This window comes from Ambystoma mexicanum, chromosome 14 (genome assembly GCF_040938575.1).
Source record: "Ambystoma mexicanum isolate Mex_15411 chromosome 14, UKY_AmexF1_1, whole genome shotgun sequence".
NCBI classification, from domain to species: Eukaryota; Metazoa; Chordata; class Amphibia; order Caudata; family Ambystomatidae; genus Ambystoma; species Ambystoma mexicanum.
Genome location: NC_090940.1, coordinates 33,899,197 through 33,913,513, shown reverse-complemented (window position 1 = coordinate 33,913,513; position 14,317 = coordinate 33,899,197).

Here is a 14,317-nt window from a genome sequence, read left to right as displayed (position 1 = left end):
AAGTCTGACTTGAAAAAGGAAAGAGACCAACGTCTAGATTTGGAGCTGAGGATAAGAGCAAGAAACATCAGATTGGTCTGTTTGGAAGACTCTGGAGAGGATGAGGACCTGCCTGCCCTGGTGTTTCAGGTTTTTAGAGACTGTTTTCATTATGATACCATCAAGATTGAAGACATTGACAATATCTTCAGGATTGGTAAACATCTGGGGGGCAAAGCTAGGCATATTTTGGTTTCTTTTATGAACCTAAGATCGAAAGAAAGCGTGATGAGAGCTGCAAGATTGATTGGAAATGCCTCCTACAAAGGTAAATCCGTTTTTGTTTATCCTGATTACCCTAAGGAAGTCTTACTCATGAGGAGATCGTTTAAGGGAGCCAAAGACTTGGCTAAACAGCTCTCTCTGAAGTCTTTTCTCAGCAGAAATTGTGTCCTGACTATTGTGTTTCCTGATGGGGAGAAATCTACATCTGATCCTGCTCAGGCACTAGAATGGTTGGATACATTTAAAAGGGGTCTTCCTAGGCCCACGGTAGCCAGTGCATGATTCGGTTGCCTTCCACCCCCCACCATCACTTAACTTTATTTTTCATTTTTATTTACTTTTAATTAGCACATATGGGTTCACAAGATGGCGCCGGCTGGATATGACAGTTTACGTTTTTGAAAAAGGCTTGGATTACTGGCATACCTGAGTATTCTGCGTGACTTAATTGGATTCCACCGCCACGATCCGCGCTTCGTACGATGCTTAAGGAGTCTATGGCCTTATTTGAGGAAAGCACCTAGCGGCGTGCGTACGTGGCGTGCCGTCAGCTGACTTGTCAGCGTTCAGTTGCCGGAGGGGGATGGCATCGCTCGCTTAGTGATGCGACGTCCGTGTGGAGCTGATCATCTGAACGATATCTGGTGACGGACGGAATGCTGGATTACGGAGTGACCCTCCCCTGCTATCACTGCCTTTGAGGGATGTCGTCTTCCTGCAGGCAGAGGGTGAAGTTGAAGTGCCCGTTACCGAGGCGGGTGACATGGTGGGACTGATCTGATGTGTACGACTATCCTGTCTAACGGGGCGATGCACATACCTTGATCGATCATGGTTCCAGCCGTGGTTCCCTCGGTATCCTACCTCCTAAACGCAGATACATTGATTATCCATCTAAGGTTCATATTAAGACTTTTGGCTGTGTGCTTGTGTTACCATTACGCCAGGACTATTAGGCAGATTCATACTTGGTGGTGCATTGTCTCATTCTAACAATTGAGTTAGTTTGTGTGAGATCTGCTTCCTCCACACATTAGAACGCACCGATATTTTAGTCTGTGTGCATATGACATTACATGTTTTAATAATTTTTATGCAGAAAGACATGTTACCTTGGCCATTTTGCACACAGTATTGGCCTCTTTCGATTTGGTTCTACGCATATATGTGAGAGTGTGTTCTGTTATGAAGACATGTTGGCGCAACTTTCTCTTCATTACAGGTCATTTCTTGAAGGTTTTCTTGATCACTCTGGTTAAATGGTTGACTAGTTCCCAGGCATGACACCATACATCTTATTTTGCAGTTCAAAGTTCAGTTTCGGAAGGTGTTATTATGGTAGTTGCTGGTGGGCGGGTTGATTGATTATGGCTTCCGGTTTATGTCCAGCGCTATAATTCTCTTACACATTTAGGTGTTGTCATTGGTGGTGGGGGTCAGGGGTGCACTAATGTTACTTGTAGGGATTTTACTTATGCACTGTTTTATTTATATAAGTAGGGTAAGGCTGCTCTGGTTATTGGATATTGGGAGGGGTCCTGGGATTGGTTCTGAATGTGGATTCATTTGTTTTTTAAGCTGAACGGACTTCACAGTCTTATCTGTTCTTTTAGTTTGTTGTTTTGTGTTTTTGGCTCAGTTTCATGTTTGTATTCTTTCTCTGTTTTTTTTTCATTTTCTTTTTACTTTCTTTTTGCTTTGGATGCTCCTGACTTTCAAGTTCTAATGACTTCTTGCACAAGTGGGACCTCAAATGACCTGTGTGTTGTCTCTTGGAATGTGAACGGGGTCAATAATATGTTAAAGAAGAAGAAGGTTTTCCAAATGTTACAAGATATGCATGCTGACATATGTTTTTTACAGGAGACTCACATTTTGGAGGATGAGATCCCTAAATTGGAAAAGGAGTGGGTGGGAACAGCTTATGGATCCTCCTTCTCGTCAAGGTCGAGGGGAGTGGCCATTTTGTTGCGTAAGAAACTGCCTGTTAAAGTTTTGAAGAAATGTGCGGATAAAGATGGCAGGATGATGGCATTGCTGGTAGAGATTCAAGGGGAGTTGTTGACCCTCTGCAACGTATATGCTCCCACAATTGACGATGGCTCCTTCTTTAGAATGGTGGCACAGACCCTGTTAGATTTGAATAATCCTAATATTCTGCTTGGGGGTGACTTCAATGCGGTAGTTGATCCTGATCAGGATAGAAGTCAAGTCAGGCGTGTGTTGCGTTGTGATTATCACCATCAAGCACTTCACTCACTCTTAGAGGAACATGATTTGAAAGATACGTGGCGTTTGGAGAACCCGGATAAACGGCAATACAGCTTCTTTTCCAGTGCCATGGTGTGTTCTCCAGATTGGATATGATTTTTTCTGGTGGGAATGTTTCAGATAGTGTCGTTTTATGTGGTATTGGTAATATTTTACTGAGTGATCATGCCCCCGTTGAGATGCATTTGAGACTTAAATTTCAGTGTAAAAGTAGTTTCTCATGGAAGATGAACACATGCATCCTGTTAGATGATGACATTTTGGAACAAAGTGTTTCGGAAGCGAATTACTTTGTTTTGGAGAATCGCTCGGTAGAGATCAGTGTTGAGAACACGTGGGAAGCCTTTAAATGCTGTATGCGTGGTGTCTGTTTAGGACTGTCGTGTGGTAAACGAAAAAAGGAGGAGCGTATGAGGCGTGATTTAGATCAGCGTATTATTGGGATCTCGAGGGATCTGATGCTTGATCCGACTAATTCTGTTTCCTTGGCAACTTTGAAGAAACTTAAAAAAGAAATGGGGGACTTTTTGACAATGAGGGCTGAACGAGGCTTGTTCTATTCTAAATGTACATATTTTGAAAAGGGGGAGCGTTGTGACAGATGGTTGGCATACAGGTTAAAGAAAAGGATTTCGGAATCTGCAATTACGTCTATTATTGACAAGGATGGTAGAATTACGTTTGATCCAAATAAAATTAACTTGACATTTCGAGACTACTACGAGAATCTATATAGCAATGAGGCGGGTATTACCGGTGAGGGTGAGAACTTCTTTGGTAATTTGCCGATGCCGAAGGTTTTCGATAACGATCGTGATCTACTTGGTGTTGAGATTACGGTGGAAGAAATCAAAGGGGCGATTTCGGTGCTGAATACAGGTAAATCCCCGGGTCCTGATGGCCTCCCTTGTGAGTTTTATAAGATTCTTCCGAATTCAGCCTTGGAACTCTTGAGAGACGTGTTTGTTTCTAGCAAACAGACTGGGACGCTGCCTAAAAGTACTAATCATGCGTCTGTCTCGGTATTTTTGAAAAAGGGTAAAGATCGTAATCTCCCGGCCAGTTACCGTCCGATTAGCCTAATCAATACTGATAATAAGATACTTGCTAAGGTCCTAGCTATACGCCTGGTGCATTTATTGCCTACTTTGATTGGAGAGGAACAATCTGGTTTCATGAGAAATAGGCGTACATCTAGTAACATCAGGAGGTTATTGCTTACTATGGAAATGGCGGATAGGACGAACTGTGATGCCGCGGTCCTGTCGCTTGATGCAGAAAAAGCGTTCGACAGAGTGAGTTGGGATTATTTATATTCTGTACTGAGGAAGATGAATTTGGGTGAGGAGTTCATCTCTTGGGTTGCTCTTCTATATTCAAGACCAACTGCGGCGGTTAGGACTAATGGAGTAATTTCAGAACCTTTCAGTTTGGAGCGCGGCACGCGTCAGGGTTGCCCGCTCTCGCCTATGTTGTTCATTCTGGCAATTGAACCTTTAGCTGTTCACATCAAACATGACCCAGATCTGTGTGGAGTGAGTTGTTGGGGTGTGACTCAGAAGGCTTGGCTTTATGCGGACGACCTTTTATTGGTATTGGAGAATTTGCAAGTGTCCATACCCAGTTTGATGAGGCTTTTGTCGGAATTTCATGATTGTTCAGGCTATAAAATTAACCGTTTGAAATCTGAAGTGTTGCCTCTGACGAATAGATGCGATAAGACCCTGGTTACGGGGCAGGGATTTACGTGGTGTGAGGTTCGCATGCGTTATTTAGGGGTATGGCTGACGTATCCTCTTTCCAAGATGGTAGATGAAAACATGAGTGTGGTTATTCGAGAATGTAAATCGGAATTAGAAAGGTGGTCATTGCTTAATCTTTCTTTATGCCCTTTAAAGTTAATGCCCTGAAGATGAATACAACTCCTAAGATCAACTTCATATCTAATATGCTTCCTCTGAGTATTAAGAGCAGTTACTGGAATGATTTGGACCGCCTAGTTCAGGAATTATTGTGGGACAAAAAGCCACCACGACTTACTCTGTGGAAGTTGCAGCTTCCAGTTCATTTAGGTGGACTGGGAGTACCGAATTTTCGGGCCTATCATTTGGCCTTTTCCGCTCATTCTTTTGTTCCATTTTTAACTAGTGAATTGGACAACTGGGCGGTAGCAGAATCGAGTGCCTATGGGCCGCTGGGACCGACAGCCTTGTTGACCACTAATACCAAGATTCAGGGTGGTGATTTGTTAGCAACGTCATTTTTGCGCAAGTCATGGACTGCAGTTTTATCATGGCTTGGTCGAGATGCATTTAAGTGTAAGAGTGCCTCTATTTGGTTGAATCCTAAGATTAGGGACAATTTGAGGACAGTTTTTTGGCCTGAATGGTTTCTGATGGATATTAAACAGGTTTCTGATTTGGGGAATGAGGATTGATGGTTGACTGCAGCGGAGCTGAGAGAGAGATGGAACTTTGAAGGTTTATCGGACTCTGCATACAGACGGCTTAAGAGAGCGGTTGGCGGGGTTGATTGGTCCGACTCTTTGGATGTGTGCGCACTGCTGACAGATTCGAGTGGGAAGTGTGGCGGTCTGGCCAGTCGGCTTTACAAACTAATGGTGTCAAATTTTCGGAGTAATGACAATTTGCGGAGAGTATGGAGTGAGAAAATCGGATCAGAGATTGATTTGGATGTCTGGCAGAATATGTGTCGTAATGTATCTTTGTGCTCCCTGAAATTGGGTGAACGGTCTCGACAGATCAAGATCCTGAACAGGGTATACTGGTGCCCTGAAACATTGCATAAAATAGGTATGTCTGACAATTCTAACTGTTGGGGGTGAGTTCATGCAGTCGGGTCATTGGAACACATGTGGTGGGAATGTGTGAGAGTTAGAGATTTTTGGAGTGAAGTTTGTAATTTGTGTGACAGGATTGCAGGAGGTGGGCTGGCCCTTGATTTTAGGACGGTAATCCTTGGTGATGTTTCCGGGTTGGACGATGTCAGCTCTGCACACAAAAAGTTGATTTTTCGTGCATTCATTGTGGCCAAGAGACTGATTCTCCGTGGGTGGAAGGGGCGGGTCTCACCTTCCTATGAGGAGTGGTTACAAGAAATGCATAGCCTGTCACGGACAGAGAAAATGATTTACAAATTGAAAGGTAAATGTTCTACATATGAGAAGATCTGGAATGTGTTTAATGATTTCTTTTAGGTTAGTTCTTGAATTGTCTTGAGTGTTTATATTTTTAATTATTTTTTATGTACTTTCTGTATTTGGTTTTGGATAATATTGCTGTTGCTGATATGTTGTATATATTATATATAATATAAATAAATAATTTAAAAAAAATTAAAAAAAAAAACATTCCACTGTCAGGGCAGACCAATGTTTCTGTAGGGTTTTCTGGCACACCAGTTGTTTGTCCGGTTTCTTCACCGGTACCTATTTCTTTGGGTCCCTTTACGGACCACTGTCCATTTCTCTTGACTTTGAATTGTGGAGAGAATTTGCTGGGGTTGAATCTGTTGAAGGAATTAAATGCGGTAATTCATTGTTCTTCTGATGGAGTGCGTTTGACGAGTTCACCACAACAATGTTCTGTTTCGCAATTCTTGACTAGACCTTTGCCGCCAGAATTCAGTAACGTACCAGAGTGTTTGTGGGCAGTTGATGACAATGATGTCGGTGTTTTGCAGATTGAGCCTGTTAAAATAGTTTTGAAACATGGAATTAAGCTGCCCCGTATTCCACAGTATAGTATCTCAGTTGAAGGCGAGCGAGCTTTGAAGAGCATTGTTTCCGATTTTGTGCATCGTGGGGTGATTGAGGAGATTGCAGGAAGTTTGTGCAATAGTCCGATTTTACCCGTGTACAAAAAAGGTGATAATGCAATTCCATTTCGTTTTATAATTGATTTACGTGCCATTAATAAAGTAGTCGCTCCGCAATTTCCAATTGTGCCTGATGTGACGACAATATTAACCATGATTCCAGCTACGGCTACTCACTTCAATGTTGTGGACCTAAAGAATGCTTTCTTCAGTATTCCTATACATGAGGATAGTAGATACTTCTTCGCGTTCACCTTAGGGGGACGCTCATTCACATTTACTCGTGCACCTCAAGGTTATACTGAGAGTCCTAGTATTTATAGTAGGGCTTTGAAAGAGCAGCTTGATACCCTTGGATTGCCCCCTACTTGTACGTTGCTTCAATATGTTGATGATTTGCTTTTAGCCGCTGACTCTGAGAGCTCTTGTAAAGAGGGCACTGTGTTGTTGCTCATCCATCTAGCTAAGCATGGTCACAAAGCTTCGCTCAAAAAGTTTCAATATTGTTGCCAGGAGGTCGCCTATTTAGGCTATCTCTTGTCAAAGGAGGGAAGAAGATTGACACCTGAAAGAATAAAACACATTTCTGGCATGTCTGTCCCAAATACACACAAGGAAGTTAGAGCCTTGATAGGTGTGGCTTCTTACTGTAGGTTATGGATCCCAAACTTCTCACTAGTGATAAAACCGATGTTGGCCTTGACGAGGAAGGGTATTTCTTCGCCATTGCCATGGAATACGGAGCATCAACATTCATTCGAGTTGCTCAAGACTGCATTATGTTCGGCGCCAGTTTTGGGCACACCGAACTATGAGAAGGCCTTTGTGTTGTTTGTGCATGAATGTGATGGATGTGCTTTGGCTGTATTAACGCAGGAACATGGAGGAAAGAATAGGCCATGCGGTTACTACTCTTCCGCCCTTGATCCTGTTGCATGCGCTTTGCCAAGATGTTTGTGCGCTGTCGCTGCTGCGTCTGTAAAACAGAGTGAGGGAATGGTCCTAGGCCACGATTTAACCCTGATGGTGCCTCACTCTGTAGATATTCTATTGAACAAAACCCAAACGCAACACCTCACTTCCGCACGACTGACAAGATATGAATTAATCTTGTTTGCTCCCCACATTCAAATTAGGAGGTGCTGCATTCTTAATCCGGCTGAACTCCTACCTTTCCCGCAAAATACTGTTTACGGTGACGAAGAGTCACATGACTGCCTGTATACTACTGAACAAGATACAAAAGGCAGTGTTGATTTGAGGGACACTCCTTTGGATAACCCACAAGGGGAGCTGTTTTGTGATGGCTCCTGCTTCAAACTACTGGATGGTACATCCACAGCTGCTTATGCAGTCACTACATTGAGTAAGGTTGTGGAGACCAAGAGAATTACGCATAACTCTGCGCAGGCCGCAGAGATTATAGCATTGACTCGAGCTTGTGAGCTTTCCGAAGGGCTAACAGTAAACATATATACTGATAGCCAGTATGCCTTTGGGGTGGCTCACAACTTTGGGAGACTTTGGTCAGAGAGAGGGTTTTTAACTTCGCATGGCACCAAGATCCAACATGGCTCCCTGATAGTACAATTGCTTTCAGCGCTTGCGCTCCCTAGTCAGTTAGCAATCATTAAGTGCGCAGCACATTGCAAGATTATAGATGATGTAGGGAAAGGGAATGCTTTCGCTGATCAAATAGCTAGACAAAGTGCCTCTGATCTCTTCACGGAGATGTATGTTTCAAGGGAGACTGTAGATGCCTATGCAATGGATGAGGGTGTCGGGTCTGTATGGGATATCCAAGCCGATGCCACATTAGAAGAATCCAAGAGGTGGGCTGAGGGCTTGGGGAAACTCGATGATGATGGGTGTTGGGTGGAAATGGTTGAAGGGAAATGGTTGCTTCCTAATGCCTACATAGTAATGATGGTTACCATGGCACACGGTCCCACACATGTGTGCTCTCAACAGATCGCGAGAATGTTAGAGAAAGTCTGGGTAAATGATAAGATTTCAAAAATTGCCCAGCATTATGTCCAAAATTGCATGATTTGCCTACAACACAATGTGGGGAAGGGGACAGCAACTCCAAGATGTAGCTTTGGGCCTCCTTCTATCCCGTTTGAAGTGATTCACTTTGACTTTATTGAGATGGAACGGTGTAACAATCTGAAATATGTTCTTGTAGTTATTTGTGCCTTCAGTAAATGGGTCGAGGCTTTCCCCGTTAAAGATGCTACCGCCATGACCACTGCAAATATTATGGTAAAAGAATTCTTTCCTCGATTTGGGCTCCCAAGGGTAATTTGGTCGGACAATGGTCCTCATTTTGTTGCAGCAGTAATTTTGCAGATATGCACAGCATTACATATTGAGAAACGATTTCACTCAGCTAGACATCCTCAAAGTGCTGGGTTGGTGGAAAGACATAATGGTATCTTAAAGAATAAGCTTGCAAAAACATGTGCCGATACCAAACTGAAATGGCCAGATGCCTTACCTATTGTATTATTGGCTATGCGTACCACACCTCAAACTAAGACTGGGCTTTCTCCATTTGAGGTAGTGATGGGGAGACCTTCTAACATTTGGGGTCTCCCAAAACCTAAAACCTTGAGAGAGGTGGAAAATGTATTGCTTGTAGACTACTGTAACCAGTTAACTAAAAACCTGTATTTCATTTATCACCAGGTGTATTAGGCTTTACCTGTACGGTTCACGGGCCCAGGACACGATATACAGCCTGGAAGTTGGGTCCTAGTGAAGGCCTACGAAAGGTCTTCCTGTCTCGCTCCTCATTGGAAGGGACCCTACCAGGTGCTGTTGGTCACCCGGACAGCAGTGCGGGTGGCTGGGAAGAAACACTGGATCCACGCGACGCATGTCAAGAAACTTCCTCACCCGACGCCACACGTTACAGAAGAAGCAGATCCCCTCGCTGATGCTACAGTGCCTGATCTTGGAGTAGCAAACAGCGCTGTGAGTGCGTTGGAGAATTTCTCTGAGCCCGTGGAGCTTGGGGAACAGTCCATTTCGTCTCCGCACTCTTTTGAAAAATCACTTCCGGAAAACATTGTTTCGAGTTCTGTGACTTCCGTCGCCTCCGATACGTCGCTTCCCTCAGGAAGTGACGACGCCTTGTTTTTGGATCAAACAATCTTGGGTACCACCAGGTACAACCTTCGACGAAGAAAATAGAACTACGGCACGGGTTTTTCCGTGCATTTGGGAAAAGAGAAGTGATTGAAAGTTTTCTTTTGTATAAGAAAGTTTCTGTTGAACAACAGGAAGAAAAGGGATTCTGCTGGCTAGGGTTGGGAAGGACTAAGAAATCACGCGACCGTAGCGTCGCCAGCAACAAACATCGGGGTCGTCGATTGAGGAACTACAATGCCTGCCACCTCCACTACTGCTCCCCGCACTGGACTTGTGAATAAGGGGGTGACCAACTTGGACAATGAACAATGTGCCTGGGCCCCGAAAACGTATTGCTGTGTTTTGATAACAATAATTGTTATTTTTGCAATTACTGCTGTAGGACTTTGGTACTTTGAAGAAATATATCCTCTAAAACCTCTACTACCGACCGAGATTGTACCAACTGCTTTGACTCCCTCTGTACACCTTCACACTCTGTCCCCTAGAGACTCCCAACATAGACAAAAGTATCATAACAACACTCTAATGATAGTAATGAATGCAACGCATGCCATTTTTAATAAGAATAATTGTTGGATTTGCACTCATTTACCGCAACATGGGGATAAGGGGCTACGTTGGTATATTCACCCTTTACCTTTGACAACTGCTTGTTATGCTTCACTTAGAGCACTGTTATTTGGCCGATGGAACGATAGCATCTCGGGGAACTTTGATGGCACTAATTTGAATAGTTTTGAGAAACGTGTTCTGACTCCCCTGGGATGCTCGCTTTTCGCAAATAGGAGTAAGCTCAATATTGCTTCTATTAGGCCTTCTGATAGACTGTCTCGTCCTTTCCAATCTTTGATTTCCTTTAAAATGGCTTCGATAGGCAAAAATGCCGTGCCTCCTTCTTATACTGTTAACCATAGCCCCGATTCAATTTCTTTCTGCATCCAGAGGAATGGCACCCGGTCAATGGGAGATTTTAAAGGTTGTGCCAACGTTGCAAATTTGACTGGGGAAGACAGACCTTTGTATGTAGGCGAACCTATCTATTTTGTTTGCGGTAATGTAGCATTTCCATGGTTGCCCAGGGATTGGCAGGGAACTTGTTATCTAGGAATCCTGTTACCTGGGGTGTTTATAGCAAGTACTGTAGAGGTTTCGAAGGCTCGTCCACGGTGGGACAAGAATGGCGACACTCCAGCACAGGTTTTAGGAGATGTAGCGAAATCATTCCTTCCATTCTTTGGGCAGATAGCGAATTCCGAGGATATCAGGAAACTAGCGAGAGTACTGGAGAGAACTATCAACCGGACTACAGATATACTCTATAATATGACTTTAGAGCAGAAAGCGATCAGATTGGTAGCGCTTCAGAACCGGATGGCATTAGATGTCATTCTGGCTGAACGTGGTGGAGTATGTAAACTAGTGGGGTCCGCTTGCTGTGTTTTCGTACCGGATTCCTCCCCAACTATTTTTAAGGCAATACAGAATCTGCACATTCTTAGTTCAGAAGTGCATGTTCCCGAGGGAAATTGGGATCTTAGCGCTTGGTTCTGGGACTTCTTGCGGTCTTGGGGTTGGAAAGTGCTTTCAGTCTTGCTGATTATTTTGGGAATTCTGCCATTTCTTTGTTGTTGTATCCAATGTCTGCCAAGTATATGTTCAATGCTAGGGGGATGTTGCGCTCAGGCGATAGGTACAACAGGACATAAAGTGTATGCCCCGGATAAAACCTCTAAGGAGTATGTACTGAAAGAGATCTTAGTAAAAGATCTAATGGTGATAGATATTTCTGACAGCTATTCAGGGTGTATGGACGATGACACATGGAGTTATTTGCAGGGAGATCAGAAGTAGTTTAGCACTTGGCATAGGCCAAAAGGAGGGTTTGTCAAACTAGAAATTATATCGTGCCTCCTATTGCTATGAATATATGTATATTGGCCTACGCCAAGCTGCTAACAAGCTGCTTATAAACTACATGTGAATAAACTCGCATTGCAAGGTCCTGACCTTAGAAACCATGTAAACTGTCATTTTGGGTCAAGCCACCATTTTAGGTTTTCTTGCTCTATAACGTCACCATGTGAGCTAAAATGGTAGCCTATGTTATTCAGAACAGAACTCGACTGTCATGACCTCTGTACAGCTAATGTATAACTTGCCTGCAGGCCACTTGTTAGGGTCATGAGCTGAGACCTTGTCCTTCTGCTGACCTGTGTGCAATGGATTACCTGTATCACCGAAACTGATCTATAATTGAATGAGAACACCTGCTTAACTATATTGTATAAATTAAGTCCTGCATTGTAATGTTAGGCCTAGAGCATACATTATTACCATTTCTTCTTGTTAATGTATAAACCTAAGATGAACTAGATTTGACCTGGCAAGGGACCCTAGAGCAGTAACTTATTTATGGAATGGTTAACCTGAAGAAAGGCTGGACAACAGGCTGGAGAAATGTATAAAAGCCTGACTGTTTCAATTAATATTTGCACTCACTGAGCACACCGAACCACGCCGGAGTTCGCTGATTTGTACTGAGGGTCGTTAGCTATCTGAATTTTGTTCTGTTCTTTTGTAACTGGATTCAGTATAAAATAAAGTACTTTGTATGTTCCTTTGTAACCTGTGTTTGGTGTGTTTCCTTTTTGGTTACCCTGCCTCATATTATTTCCTTGTTTTCACACCTTCAGCCAGGGTCCATGCTTGAGTTCTCTTTTCTTCTTGTGAAATCTTCAGATGATCTGCCAAAAGAGGGGCTCAGCCCTCTTTTAAAGCCAAGTAGGCCACAGTGACTGGTGTAGGCTAAGCCTACCTCAATGAACCAATCCTTTCTCCCCACCAACAATTTCCTGTATGTGTGAGGTCATAACCAGGTTGCTTTGCAACAGGAAAGGTAAAGGGGTGAACACAGGAACATGGTGTGCCCCAGAACTAAAATGGCAGAACCCTTCTCTCAACAGAAAGAGGTCTGGGCTCACTCCCTTGTGCTACCAAGTCCCACCCATCTTCCGGTCTGTTTCCTTGTTTTCACACCATCCCAAGTGAATCATGCGACAAAGCCCCCCAAGGGAACTCAGGGAAAGGTCACCCCAAGAGAACTTGGTGCTAGCACCACTCAAAATAACATGGTGCAAGGTCACTCCAAGATAACTAGGTCATAGCACCACCCAAAGGAACTAGGCGATAGCTCACCCCAAGAGAATCAGACAACAGATCACCCCAAAAGAACTCGTTGATACGTCATCCCAAAAGAACTTTGTGAACGTTCACCCCCAAGGAACTCAGTGGTAGCCCCCAAGTGCAGAAGATTTTACTTGAACAGGGCGATATACCACCCCCCAAATAACAATTGAATTTGGTAGTGCGATTCTCTGGTATTTTATATTTAAAATGTATCTTAAATATAATTTTAAGGACTGTTATAGCTATTCAAATCTGCTGTCTTTTATTATTCGTATTCTTTCCAAATGATCGTAATAACAGTTCACACATGTATCTTAACCAGTGGAGGGCCAATTGCTTTACAGTGATTGCTTCTATGCGCTACGCTGGAGTATGCCACCCGCCCCCCCTTGCACCATCTATATCTGACAGCCAGAGTCTTTAGTCTGGCTACCAACAGGTGAACCAGGTGTCCCTTTAAACCCATTGTTGGACTTTAAATTGAGAGTTGTGTGCGCCTGGACCTCAGGAACTTTCGGGGTGCCCTTTCGAGAGCTTAGATTGGGACTTACAAGTCAGCTCCCCGCCTGACAGCCCCGGTACCTGGAGTGGCAGGGGCTGTGCAGAGAGCCTAGGGGCCTCTGTCCTCATCTGCATTCAGGTCACATGTATTGTGGAGAAATGAGCGTCACTTGCCAAACTTCAAACCCCAAACCTTGCTGTGGGCCTCACATTTCCCCGGAGGGCTGTCCCTTGGGAGTATCCCAAACTGAGATCCTGCTGTCACTTTCCCCAGTATGCAATCCCCTGCACCCTAGCGCCTGCTGTCTGTTTTCCATTGTGTGTGCTCCCTGCAGTCTCCTGCCCCCTAGATCCTCCTGACACACTCACCGGTATGCGCTTCTTCTGGTCTCCTGCCCCATGTCTTCTCCCTGCAGTGTCCTGCCCCCTTGATCCCGCCGCCCCTTCGCCTGTGTGGGCACTTATTTCCCGTAAAGCAATTGCGGTGTGGCCATTAACAGCGCAGCACTTCCTTTGAGGGAAGAAACCACACATTGGGGTGGGAGGCAGAGGCATGAGAGGGGGGTGGGAAAGGGGTGTGGCAGAGAGGGGCTGAGGGATGGATCTACGCAGTAGCAGAGGCAGTCAAGGATAGAGGCTGCGGAATGAAAGAAGAGCAGAGCCCTTCTTATATTCATTCCATGTTTATACTTTTGATTTCTGAAAACATGTTTCGACTTCAGTGGTATCTATTGCAGCCCCGAGCCTTCTTCAGGGTCATTGATAATTTCTAGAACAAAACAAGTGTTTCATTACCCGTTCACTACTCTGTCGTCAGTGGGCAAATGTAGCATCTTCTCAGTCAACTTGGACCTCCGATTGGGTGTTCGTGCAAACGCCCCATATGATGCAGACATGTGTATGAATGGTCTACTTCATCTGTATAGCCATCCGGGCTGCAACCTGTGGCTGTCCTAATGTTTTGGCTGTGACTTCCATTATCCCTTATCGTTGACTACACCGAATTGGGTTGATGGGAGTTGTAGTCCAAAATATCTGATGCTGCAAAGGTTGCAGAGCCTCGGCGAAAGGGGTCACCAAAGGAGTTAAAACGTGTCTG